At 40.7% G+C, this 13,268-nt stretch overlaps 1 protein-coding gene across 3 annotated transcripts in view; it reads right to left on the reverse strand.

The window, feature by feature from the left end:
- LOC127624163 (disheveled-associated activator of morphogenesis 1-like) overlaps positions 1-13,268 on the reverse strand; it is a 122,199-nt gene that overhangs the window by 58,339 nt on the left and 50,592 nt on the right. The gene's annotated exons all lie outside the window — the stretch shown is intronic.

Below are 13,268 nucleotides of genomic sequence, written 5' to 3' on the forward strand. Positions count from 1 at the left end.
TGAGTGTTTGAATCCATATCTTTAGAAGCAATACAATAGGTATGGGTGAGAAACAGTTCAAAATGTAAGTCCATTTTTACTCTAAATCTCCACTTTTACATCTGAAAGTCACATGTGGTGCCTTTTTAGTTTCACTTTGACATCTGAATATGAAAGTTAATGTGGAGATTTAGAGTAAAAATGACTTAGATATTGTTCTGTTTTCACCTACACCTACTACATTGCTTCTTTAGATATGGATTAAAACACTAGAGTCATATGGTTTACTTTTATGTGATTTTGGGAGCTACAAAGGTCTGATCACCATTCACATGCATTGTATGGACCTACAGAACAGAGATATTTTCTGTGATGTAATGAGGGTGAGTAAATCATGAGAATTTTTGGGTGAACAAACCCTTTAATACCCAATTGACAATTTTTTATCCCATTTGTTTTCTCTAAGTATAAACCTCACTAAAATTCAGTTAGGAATGTGCTTAAATCAAGAAGAAAAATAAGCAATCATATCTCTTTTCAAGGATCTTTAGATATTTTTTTTGCAGCGAATGCGCAACTCATGTTGTTCTCCTTTTCTTCACAGGATAGAAACAGTTTAGTTTAGTCTGTGAACTATGAATCAACAAGTCAACCTAGAAAGCCTAGTCAACAACATAAGAGGTGACGTTACTTGCATATACTCATCAGATCAGCTCATTCTATCAAACCACATCACAGGAGTGACTATACGCCACAATGCATCACTCCCCACACAGAATTACAGAGCCTACTCAAATTAACGCAGATTGCATCCACATGCGCAGGGCCACATCTATATTTAGGACAAAGAAAGTGATCCTGAGTTCCAATGACCACTATCAAAAATAAAAAACCTCTTTATAAGATGAGGATCAGGACTTTTGACTGGCAGGCTAAATCAGTAAGGCAATTCTTTAAAAACACAATGATCCAAGGCCAGCCCCCTCATGTTTGACATGCTTTCTAAGTACAGCATGAACAGTTGCTTGCTGTAAGATCAATGCATGCATAACAGGAAACACTATGTAGAAACATATGCCACTGAACCCAACAGCAGAAGGTGCATCAGCTGTCTTTACGTCTTTTGGGTATAGAGCCACAAACAAACAAAACATGGTTAAAGCAGTCTGAACAATGAATATAATGGTCAAAATCTTTGAATCTGCAAAAGCAGCACATTTCTCCACCAGGGACTGCTTTAACAAGAGGCTAACAAACATGCAGGTATATGCGTGAGGCATTTCAGTGACAACGCGAGGAACCGTTTGCTCTGTGGGCTAAGGACGATGATTGTTATAACAGATGGCTGCCCTGGAGTCACTGACAAACATATGGTAGGAAACAGTCAACAGAGTACTTCCAGATAAAAATCTGAAAGAATTAGATTAAGGATCATTCTTGGAAAGAATAAGGCATGAGGAACACTGAAAAGAAAAAAATCAAAGATGATGGAGTACAATGAGAGAAACTGTTTTCAGGTTGTCAAAAACTACACATATAGAGGCCCAAAAAATATTTTGACAATTTAACCACAGTAAAATATGTATAATGGTATTTATGATATTTTTTATATCAAATATCAAATGATGTGACATTTATTTTAACCTTGTGCAACCCTGCATCATCATGCATTTTACATGCGCACATTGTGTTTTGTCTTCGCTACATGCAATGCACAATTTCATTTCATTTAAACTGACTGATCTCAGTTCAGGACACTCAGGGCTGTCATTAAAGGTTAAACTTTTGACACATGGAGTCAAAACAACGTGCTGTCGATGTCAGTGGAGTTTGTCTATGGGAGAGAAATCTGGTAAGTAACCTCATTAAGTTTTTATATTCAAACCTGTTTGTATCAAAAGAGTACAATCTCTAGTTTCATCCGATCGCAAAAAGGCACACTGTTAAACACGATTACCCCAGATGAGGACTATGGGACTATTTTCCTTAAGAAATCCTATATACACACATTATCACATTGAGAATCAATGGGTGCATCCAAAAGCTGGAAAATGTTGCTTTCAGAGACTGTATACGGTGTAGGATAAAAATCTGGTGCCTTTCAATGGCATTCCTATGCAGCCAAGTGGATTCACTTCAAACTTACAGTTAAAAGTTGTTTCAGGCTGCAGATGATGTTTGCACCACTAAACATGGTTGGCAGACATGGGAGAATGGTAATAAGTACTCAGATTAGAATATAAAATGCTACATTTTATTATAACATGGTTGCCAGTGATTGGACAATGCTAGCCATTATTTTGAATCAAATTAATTAAGCACTTACTGATTGATAAAATGTTTCAGCACAAGCTATCACTTGTTTGACAGTGTGACAGGGCAAAGGGAAAACATTGAGATTTTGTTGCCAAATAGTCAACAAAAAAATAAAAAAACATTGTAATATAAAAGTCAAATGAAGTTATAATTTGTATTTGTATAGCTTTTTTATTTGTGCTTTTCCCATTACACATTGTTCCAAAGCAGCTTTAGAGAAAATCAGCTGTAATGTCTTAAAATCATCAATAACACTCCTGGAAACACGTCAAACTATTTTATTTAAAAAAAGAGCTGACTTTCAATAGCTTGATATTATTTAAAATTTCACAACTTAGGCCTGCTGTCTCCATATTTGTTTATTAGGTGCTAAATCCTAAATCAAAAAAGCAAAAGAAAAATGCACACAGCAGTCACACTCGGGATTCAGGAGGTTAAAGTAATAAAGTAAAAACACACTTTTCAGGCAAAACATAAAAAAATGTTATTATCCTAATGTAATGAAATTAAAACATCTTTAAGTATGATTTAAGTGTCCAAACGTGTTTAAATAATTTATCTAGTCTTAAGTGGGCGAGTCTGGCACAGTTACCCATATACCGGCTGTTGGTCACCAATATAAATCGGCACAGCTTGAATACAGCTGAACGCAACGCCCCTCTCAGCCAGCCTGTTGCCACAGTGGAATTCCCAGCTGCCCCTCCCTAGAACTGGAATTAATTCAGTCCTAACTTCAGCTTTAATCTCACATACAACAGATTTTGTAAGGCTGTTTATAAAACCTTAACAATGCAATGGAGGGTAATCACACAAGGCTTTCCTAAAATAATCCACAAATCATGTGTTGTGCTGTTATTCATCTGGCCCAGCAGAAAACGTCTGGATGTACTTACAGATATCTTGCATACCAAGTGAAGGGATTTGGCTTGGTGAACTCGGAGATCATCCTTCACTTGACTATAGATAACGAACAGCCATGCATTCCTTCCCCTCTATGGTGTGATATCAAACGATATGCCCTGTGGGAATGACCTGTGTCCTTGGACTACAGCGATACTCCTTGACCCTGCTGTGAGAAAATTCTACGCTGTTGCTTTCACACCAAAAAACACCCTAGTGAGGACTCTGAGAACGATAATTGTGCTGCTGGCTAACCTTTGGCTGGCTACAAGCTGATAATAAAATAACCTTCAACAGCATTGGAGTAGAAGGTTAGCATCAATACAGTTTAAAAGAACAAACTCACAAGTAATCTATTTCTCAGCAAAGGGGTATGCTGTTGAGACACTCTAAGGAGTTCCTTCAACTACAGGCACTTTTATGTCACAGTGGATTATTTTTATTAAAACTAGCAGATTTCATTCATATGAATTCACAATATGTTTGTGTATGTCAGCCTATGCGATTATATGACATGAAATGAAAGATAGTGTGAAAACACTGTGCATTTATAGTTGTTGTTGTTGCTAGTTTGTATGTTTGACACATTTCAGCATTATTAGTAATCTATTTGTGCATTTTCCTTGATAACCAAGCAAGTTAACTCACGATACCATTTGTTTATTATATCGCAATCGCATATCGCAATATTAACCTCAATAATCAAAATATGACATTTACCCCAAATCGTGCAGCCCTAATATACACACATATAGTTGAAGTCAGAAGTTAACATACACTTAGGATTAAGTCATTTAAACTTATTTTTTAACCACTCCACAGATTTAATATTAGCAAACTATAGTTTTGGCAAGTCGTTTAGGACATCTACTTTGTGGATGACATAAGTAATTTTTCCAACATTTGTTTACAGACAGATTGTTTCATTTTTAATTGACTATATCACAATTGATGTGGGTCAGAAGTTTACATACACTAAGGTAACTGTGCCTTTAATCAGCTTGGAAAATTCCAGAAAATGATGTCAAGCCTTTAGACAATTAGCCAATTAGCTTCTAATAGGTGTACTGAATTGGAGGTGGACCTGTGGATGTATTTTAAGGCCAACCTTCAAACTCAGTGCCTCTTTGCTTGACATAATCAGAAAATCAAAAGAAATCAGCCAAGACATCAGAAGACAAATTGTGGACCTCCACAAGTCCAAACACCTGAAGGTTCCACATTCATCTATATAAACAATAGTATGCAAGAATAAACACCATGGGACAACTCGGCCATCATACTGCTCAGGAAGAATACACATTCTGTCTCCCAGAGATGAATATAGTTTGGTGTGAAAAATGCAAATCAATCCCAGAACAACAGCAAAGGACCTTGTGAAGATTCTGGAGGAAACAGGTAGACAAGTCCTATATCGATATAACCTGAAATGCTGCTCAGCAAGGAAAAAGCTACTGCTCCAAAACTGCAATAAAAAAGCCAGACTAGAGTTTGAAAGTGCACATGGGCACAAAGATCGTACTTTTTGGAGAAATGTCCTCTGGTCTAATGAAACATAAATTAACAGTTTGGCCATAATGACCATCGTTATGTCTGGTGGAAAAAGGGTGAGGCTTGCAAGCCAAAGAACACCATCCCAACCGTGAAAAATGGGGGTGGAAGCATCATGTTGTGGGGGAGGGACTGGTGCACTTCACAAAATAGATGGCATCATGAGGAAGGAGATTTATATGGATATCTAGAAGCAACATCTCAAGACATCAGCCAGGAAGTTAAAGCTCGGTCAGAAATGGGTCTTCCAAATGGACAATGACCCCAAGCATACCTTTCCAAGATGGCGGCGCGGTAGCACGCAGCGGCCACTCCGGATCCACAATGGTGCTATTTTTGTTAAAAAAGCCCGACTTTTGCAACACATGGACATCAGAGCAACCGGTGTTCGTGTCTACCATCGCCAGACACTATTGAAATATAAGACTCGTGCAAAAACCAAGCTGCATGATGACCTGTAGGAGGTGCTACGCGTACTCGGCTTGCTGCGGAGACCAGGCCTCCAGCCCTCGGCGTCGCCTGATGCCGGTGGCCGGGGGAGAGGACGTCGTAAGCGGTGTGCGAGAAAGCGGAAGCGCGGAAAGAGGGCGGGGGTCCATGCTAGGCTAAAAACAAACCCTAGCCGGCCGGCTCTCCCGTCTATCCTGCTCTCAAATGTTTGCTCCCTGGACAATAAACTGGACTATATCCGACTCCAGCAGGCTACGCAGCGTGAGTTTAGAGACTGCTGCGTCTTTGTTTTCACGGAGACGTGGCTCAGCGACAGAGTTCCGGATGCCGCCATTCAGCTAGACGGGCTCGCCTCGTTTCGTGCCGACAGAAATACAGCTCTCTGCGGTAAGACTCGCGGTGGTGGCTTGTGTGTTTACATCAACACGGAATGGTGCAAGAACTCTATGCTAGTCTCTAGTTACTGTTCATCGCTGTTGGAGCTTGTGACTGTTAGATGCAGACCTTTTTATCTACCACGGGAATTCACCACTGTTTGCATAACCGGAGTTTACATTCCCCAGCGCTAACGCTAAGGAAGCTCTGTGAACTGTATGGGGCTATGAGCTGAACTGCGAAACGCTCACCCCGACGGACTGTTTATTGTCGCCGGAGATTTCAACCATGCAAATCTCAAGACAGTGCTCCCTAAATTTCATCAGTATGTGGACTTTGCAACGAGAGGGCTGAACGCGCTTGATCTTGTTTACACAAACATCCCAGGCGCTGCACGGGCGGAGCCCCGCCCACACCTCGGCTACTCAGACCACATCTCTGTTATGTTAATTCCAGCATACAGACCGCTCGTCAGACGCACAAAACCGCTTCAGAAGCAGGTGAAAACCTGGCCAGCAGGAGCCATCTCTGCTCTTCAGGACTGTTTTGAGTGTACTGACTGGCACATGTTCAGGGAGGCTGCAACATATGGCGATTCTACCAACTTGGAGGAATACACAGCATCAGTGACCAGCTACATCAGCAAGTGCATTGATGATGTCACTTTCTCAAGACCATCACCACACGCTCCAACCAGAAGCCGTGGATGACTGCGGAGGTGCGCACGCTGCTGAGGTCCCGAGACTCCGCCTTCAGAGCAGGCGATAAGGCAGCCCTAAGAACAGCTAGGGCCAAACTGTCACGGGCAATCAGAGAGGCAAAGCACGCACACGCCCAGAGAATCCACAGTCACTTCCAGGACAGCGGTGACACGCGGCGCATGTGGCAGGGCATCCAGGCCATCACCAACTACAGGACAACATCAGTTGCCTGTGACAAAGATGCCTCCCTTCCAGATGTGCTGAACGACTTCTACACTTGGTTTGAAGTGCAGAACAACGTGATGGCGAAGAAGTCCACCCCTCCTCCCAACGACCAGGTGCTCTGTCTTACCACGGCAGATGTGAGGAAAACTCTACGTAGAGTCAACCCACGGAAGGCTGCTGGACCAGACAACATTCCTGGCAGAGTGCTCAGAGGATGTGCAGACCAGCTAGCAGATGTTCTTACCGACATCTTCAACAACTCTCTGAGCAGCGCCGTCGTTCCAACGTGCTTCAAGGCCACCACCATCATCCCCATGCCAAAGAAGTCTTCAGTGTCCTGCCTCAACGACTACCGTCCCGTCGCACTTACACCCATCATCATGAAGTGCTTCGAGAGGCTCGTCATGAGGCAGATTAAGACCCCTCACTAGACCCACTGCAGTTTGCGTATCGTTCAAACCGTTCAACGGACGATGCCATCACCACAACCCTCCATCTGGCCCTCACCCACCTAGACAATAAGGACTCATACGTTCGAATGCTGTTCATAGATTTCAGCTCAGCATTCAACACAATCATTCCCCAGCACCTGATTGGAAAGCTGAACCTGCTGGGCCTGGACACCTCCCTCTGCAACTGGATCCTGGACTTCCTGACTGGGAGACCTCAGTCAGTCCGGATCGGGAACAGCATCTCCACCACCACCACAGTGAGCACTGGGGCCCCCCAGGGCTGTGTGCTCAGTCCACTGCTGTTCACTCTGCTGACTCACGACTGTGCAGCAATGCACAGCTCGAATCACATCATCAAGTTCGCCGATGACACGACCGTGGTGGGTCTCATCAGCAAGAACGACGAGTCAGCATACAGAGAGGAGGTGCAGAGGCTGACGAACTGGTGTAGAGCCAACAACCTGTCCCTGAATGTCGACAAAACAAAAGAAGATGGTTGTTGACTTTAGGAGAGCACAAGGTGAACACACTCCGCTGAACATCGACGGCTCCTCTGTGGAGATCATCAAAAGCACCAAATTCCTTGGTGTTCACTTGGCGGAGATCCTCACCTGGTCCCTCAACACCAGCTCTATCACCAAGAAAGCCCAGCAGCATCTCTACTTTCTTCGAAGGCTGAGGAAAGCACATCTCCCAACCCCCATCCTCACTACATTCTATAGAGGGACTATTGAGAGCATCCTGAGCAGCTGCATCACTGCCTGGTTTGGGACTTGCACCGTTTCGGACCGCAAAGCCCTGCAGAGGATAGTGAGGACAGCTGAGAAGATCATTGGGGTCTCTCTTCCCTCCATCAAAGACATTTACAAAAACACTGTATCCACAAAGCAACCAGCATTGTTGACAACCCCACACACCCCTCACACAAACTCTTTACCCTCCTCCCGTCTGGCAAGAGGTACCGAAGCATTCGGGCCCTCACGGCCAGACTGTGTAACAGCTTCTTCCCCCAAGCCATCAGACTCCTCAATACTCAGAGACTGGTTTGACACACACGTGTCCTGAGTTGCACTTTAATTACTGTCACTTTATAACTGTCTGCTACCTCAATAACTGCTATGTGCATAGAACACTATCTCATAGTATGTTATGTTTAAATTTTTAGAAACTGTCATCTTTTTGCACTACTGAGTACTGGTCGGCGCTGCACTGTCTATTGTCCTGTTCATTGTCAGTAATTTGTTGTACTGTCCCGTACTTTTTGCACATGTTTGCACGTGCACTTTACAGAGGTATATAGGTTTTTTATATAGGTATTTTATTTCGTTGTGTTGTCTCATGTGGTCCTGTGTTGGTCCTTTGTTGTTTTTATGTAGCACCATGGTCCTGGAGGAACGTTGTCTCGTTTTGCTGTGTACTGTACTAACTGTATATGGTTGAAACGACAATAAAAACCACTTGACTTGACTAGACTTGACTTGACCTCCAAAGTTTTGGCAAAATGGCTTAAGGACAACAAAGGCAAGTTTTTAGAGTGGCCATCACAAACCTAAAACTGATAGAAGATTTGTGGGCAGAACTGAAAAAGCATGTGCGAGCAAGGAGGCCTACAAACCTGACTCCGTTACACCAGTTCTGTCTGGAGGAATGCGCCAAAATTCCAGCAACTTATTGTGAGAAGCTTGTGGAAGTCTACCTAAAAAGTTTGACCCAAGGTAGCAATGCTACCAAAAAACAAAGTGTATGTAAACTTCTGACCCACTGGGAATGTGATGAATGAAATAAAAGCTGAAATAAATTACTCTCTGCTGTCATTCTGACATTTCACATTCTTAAAGTAAAGTAGTGATCCTAAAAGACAGGGAATGTTTTCTACGATTAAATGTCAGGAATTGTAATCATCTGACTTAAAATGTATGTAGGACCTCAAGTGGGAGCTGAACATCAGCTCCCTCATCAAGAAAGCACAACAGAGAATGTACTTCCTGCAGCAGCTGAAGAAATTCAACCTGCCAAAGACAATGATGGTGCACTTCTATACAGCCATCATCAAGTCCATCCTCACATCCTCCATCACTATCTGGTACGCTGCTACTACTGCCAAGGACAAGGGCAGACTGCAGCGTGTCATCCGGTCTGCAGAGAAGGTGATTGGCTGCAATCTGTCACCACTCCAGGACCTGTACGCCTCCAGGACCCTGAAGCGTGCTGGAAAGATTGTGGCTGATCTCTCCCACCCTGGCCACAATCTCTTTGAATCACTCCCCTCTGGCAGAAGGCTGAGGTCCATCAGGACAAAAACCTCACGCCACAAGAACAGTTTCTTCCAATCCGCCACTAGCCTTATCAACAAGACCCGGTACCCACCCTGACACTGTCCACACACCACCTCTGGCTCTACATGCCACTGTTCTTACTCTGCTGTACTGCTCTCTTTTATTTTTATTCTTACTTTTAATATTTACTGTGTGGACATATTTATTTATATTGCTTATATTTTAATACCGTTTCTCTTAACTTTCTTATATTTAGAGAATGTGTGACACGTGCCTACAACACCAAAACAAATTCCTTGTATGCGTAAAAAATGTACTTGGCAATAAAGCTTTTTCTGATTCTGATTCTTTTCTTTTCCACATTCACATCATTTCCAATCAAGCGCCAATTATCTCTGGAAAGTGTAAAAATATTAAATTGTGTATTTGGTTACTTAGAATGCAAGCTTTAAAATTTGCTTCAGAAAGCCAAAGGAGTTTGCAAAGCAATATATGCACCGTTTAAAATCTCCAACTCCAACAAAGCTGAAAACTTTCTCTGAGCCAAAACCCTTAAGTGTCCATGTTTATGTGGTGGATTCTTTTAATTTGTGTCAGCTATGGCCAAACTAGTTAGTCTCCACTTTTTTGCAGTGTCTTGGCAAGTAGAAGTCTATGCTGTGGTTTATTTCAAAGTGGTGTTTGGTGAGCTGTATTGTAAATGGCCCTGACCAAAGGATGCTAGATAAGGCCATAAGAAAGGATTAATTGAATGAGCATTCAATATAGACATACAAATTACCTCCATTCTCACTTTAAAAGAATAAACAACTTTTACGAAGTCTGACAAACTAAACTATCATCAGGCCAAAGCACAAGCCCAAAAGTGCTGTTAGATTAGACAGAATCAATGTGCATTAACATTTTCATGAGTAGGGTCAAAATTCCCCTTCAGCGCCCCCTGGACTGAGTTATTGTTTGCATGAGTTATTGTTTGGATGTGTTTGCACAGCCAGTAGAGGGGGCAGAGTGTAGACAAGTATTTTATTTTATTTTATCTTATCTTATTAACATTTTTGAGTTCTTATCATAAAAATAGAAATAAAATACTGTATATAATATAGTAAACGTGAACAAATGGTTATGCCTGCTGTACTGTATTTGTTTAATTTATTTCCTTTTTATAGCTGTACAAATCAAATGAACAAATAATATCAGAAGTCCATTTTGCCTATATGCACTTTTTGACTTCTCAGACAGTGTGTGTGTGTGTGTTTGTGTGTGTGTGTGTGTGTGTGTGTGTGTGTGTGTGTGTGTGTGTGTGTGTGTGTGTGTGTGTGTGTGTGTGTCAAGCGCTGATGTAAACAAACTTAGCTGTGTGCATTATATAGTCACACTCGATCAGCATGTTTTCACTGCGAGTATACAAGTTTTAAGCTGTTATCATGGTGCTTTTGTGATAGTTTGGCAGTCTGTTTCAGAAAACAAACATATTATATGCCTGAAAAGATTGTTTGAGTTGCTGTTTATGTGGATGAAAACTGCATCTGCTCCTAATAAGTAGACGTAGCTGCTTGCATGGGAAGATCGCACGTTTAGATGTGATGGCTGTACATATATAAGCTGTTAACTGTTATCGTGGCACTTTAGTGACGATTAGCGTGTTTGTTACATAAAATAAACTATGTTCTTGAAATGACTCTTTGAGTAGCTGTTTGTTTGATGAATCACAACTGCTACTAATGTAAAGAAATGACAGCATGCATCGGAGGAAGATTGCATTTGATGTATTGACTGTGCGTATAACAGCTGTAAACGTTTTATGGTTGTTCTTTGGAGATGAGTTGGATGTATGTATATAAAATAAATTTATTCTGTGGTTTAAAAGACTGTATGAGTAACTGTTTGAACAAATATAAATTACAGACACTTGACCAGTGCAGCCTGTGTCAGCGCAAAAGCCAATTTGAATCTGGTAGCTTGTAATGTAACTGGCTGTTGCAGAAACACATTTGTGTGATGCTACTCTGCGGGGCCCAGTTATTCGCCATCACATGTGTGTGTGACAGTACGTATAAAATGGTTAATCTATAGCAACACAATTCATTTATATCATTTGATTAAATCAAAATGACATTATCTAGGAGTATTAAAACCCTAAAAAGACCTATTGTCGTAATCAGACTATGTTTTAGAGGTTTTAATGAGTAAAACATACTTCCCCAACCTTAAACTTTAACCTAAACGATAGTGATCCAAAGTCAAATGAGAGGTAGACACAAAACAGATATCCTTACATTTAACCAACACCTAAACCTAACCAATAGTGTCCTAAAAGAAAATGCGATGACTACGTCATTTCGTGTCGCTTCTTTAACACTTTTATTTCACGTGTCAGCTTGTGTGCTTGGCTGGACTCAAATCATGGTCTTCAAGTTCCAAGTCCTTCACTCTATGAGGTGAGCTACTGCACAAGCTATACATTGGAGTAAGTAAATGTAGGTGAGTCTTCAATACAAATGTTATGAGTAACAGAGCAAAAAATTAAGTGTTTATAAAGTCATAATCAGCCATTGTAGCCATAATTTATGTCAAAGTCAAAAATAAGCACTAGGTTGGAAATCTGACCGTTTGTACAAAAGGAGTTCACATGGTTAAAGGGATAGTACCAAAAATGAAAATTCTCTCATCATTTACTCTAGCACTAATTTTACGTGGTATCTCGTGTGACATATTCACATTGGCATGTTATGGACGTATTCTCACATTCTTCTCTCAGATAAGCACACAAACACACCATTGTGAGTAAAGAAACCGATATGAATACAGATCTATACCAAAAGCAATGAAGCTTCTGTACAGTGTTCCTTTACTTAGTTGTAAACAGCACTGCTTTTCCAGGTGTGTCAGTTGTCGCTTGTCTCACATCCATGCCAACGCGATTATGTCACATGCGCATACTGCTGCTGACCGGAAGTGATGGTTTAGAGTTAAAAAGTACTTAAATATTGATATTTTTTGCACCAAAAGCGATCCTGTCACTTAAGAAAACATTAATTTAACCGCTGGAGTCGTATGGATGAAGTTTATGTTGACTATTTGTTCTTTTTGAAGCTTCAAAAGTCAGATCACCATCCACTTGCATTTTAAGGAGCTACTAAGATAAGCCTATTTTTAATTTCTTCAGATGTGTTCTGCTGAAGAAAGAACAACACACCTGGGATATCATGAGGGTGAGTAAATTATGAGAGAAATTAGTTTTTTTGTGTAAACTAAACCTTTAATGCCACAAATGAGCTTATTTGGTTACCTAGCAATATTGTGAAATCTTAAATATTTCGGTAGCAGAGGTTCCCCATTTGTTGAACTGAACAATATTTTACAGCACTTATAAATCTTGGTTCATTTTCATTTTAATATAAAACATAAAAGTTGCTAGCATTTACATTAGTTCCAGCATTACGAACCATCATGAACAAACAATGAACAAATGTTAATAAAACTGGATTAATAAATGCTCTAAAAATATACTGTTCATCGTTAGATCATGATACCAAATGCATTAACAAATATTAACAAATGAAACCCTTTCGCAAAGTGTTACCAATATTTTTATTAATTTTACATCAAAAATTTCATCATTTTAAATGTTCTAAATCCTCATACTTTGTTTCATATAATTTAGAACTGTTGAAAAGGCCAGCTTTCAAAATGAAAGTGTTCACTGAGGCATTGTGACTTGTTGACATACAATATAATCTCTCCTTTGTTCCCTTTCGGCTGACACAACAAACAGAGCTGATCATGTGACCTGATTGTTTTGCATAGAGTAAAAAACAAACCCCCGCTCCACCATGTGACTGCCACCGGGTCAGTGCTTAATCTTCTACAGACGGATTATGATTAAGAAATATGTTATTATTGCTGATGCAATAGACTAAAACAACCTCAATGGCTCTGTATAGTATGTGCCTGCAGCATTACAAGGAAAACTGATAAGTGTAATAAAGATTTTACTTAAAGTACTTCTTTGTTATTTGCATATAGGAGGAAGGTGTTTTTAG

This window comes from Xyrauchen texanus, chromosome 30 (assembly GCF_025860055.1).
Source record: "Xyrauchen texanus isolate HMW12.3.18 chromosome 30, RBS_HiC_50CHRs, whole genome shotgun sequence".
Taxonomy (NCBI): Eukaryota; Metazoa; Chordata; class Actinopteri; order Cypriniformes; family Catostomidae; genus Xyrauchen; species Xyrauchen texanus.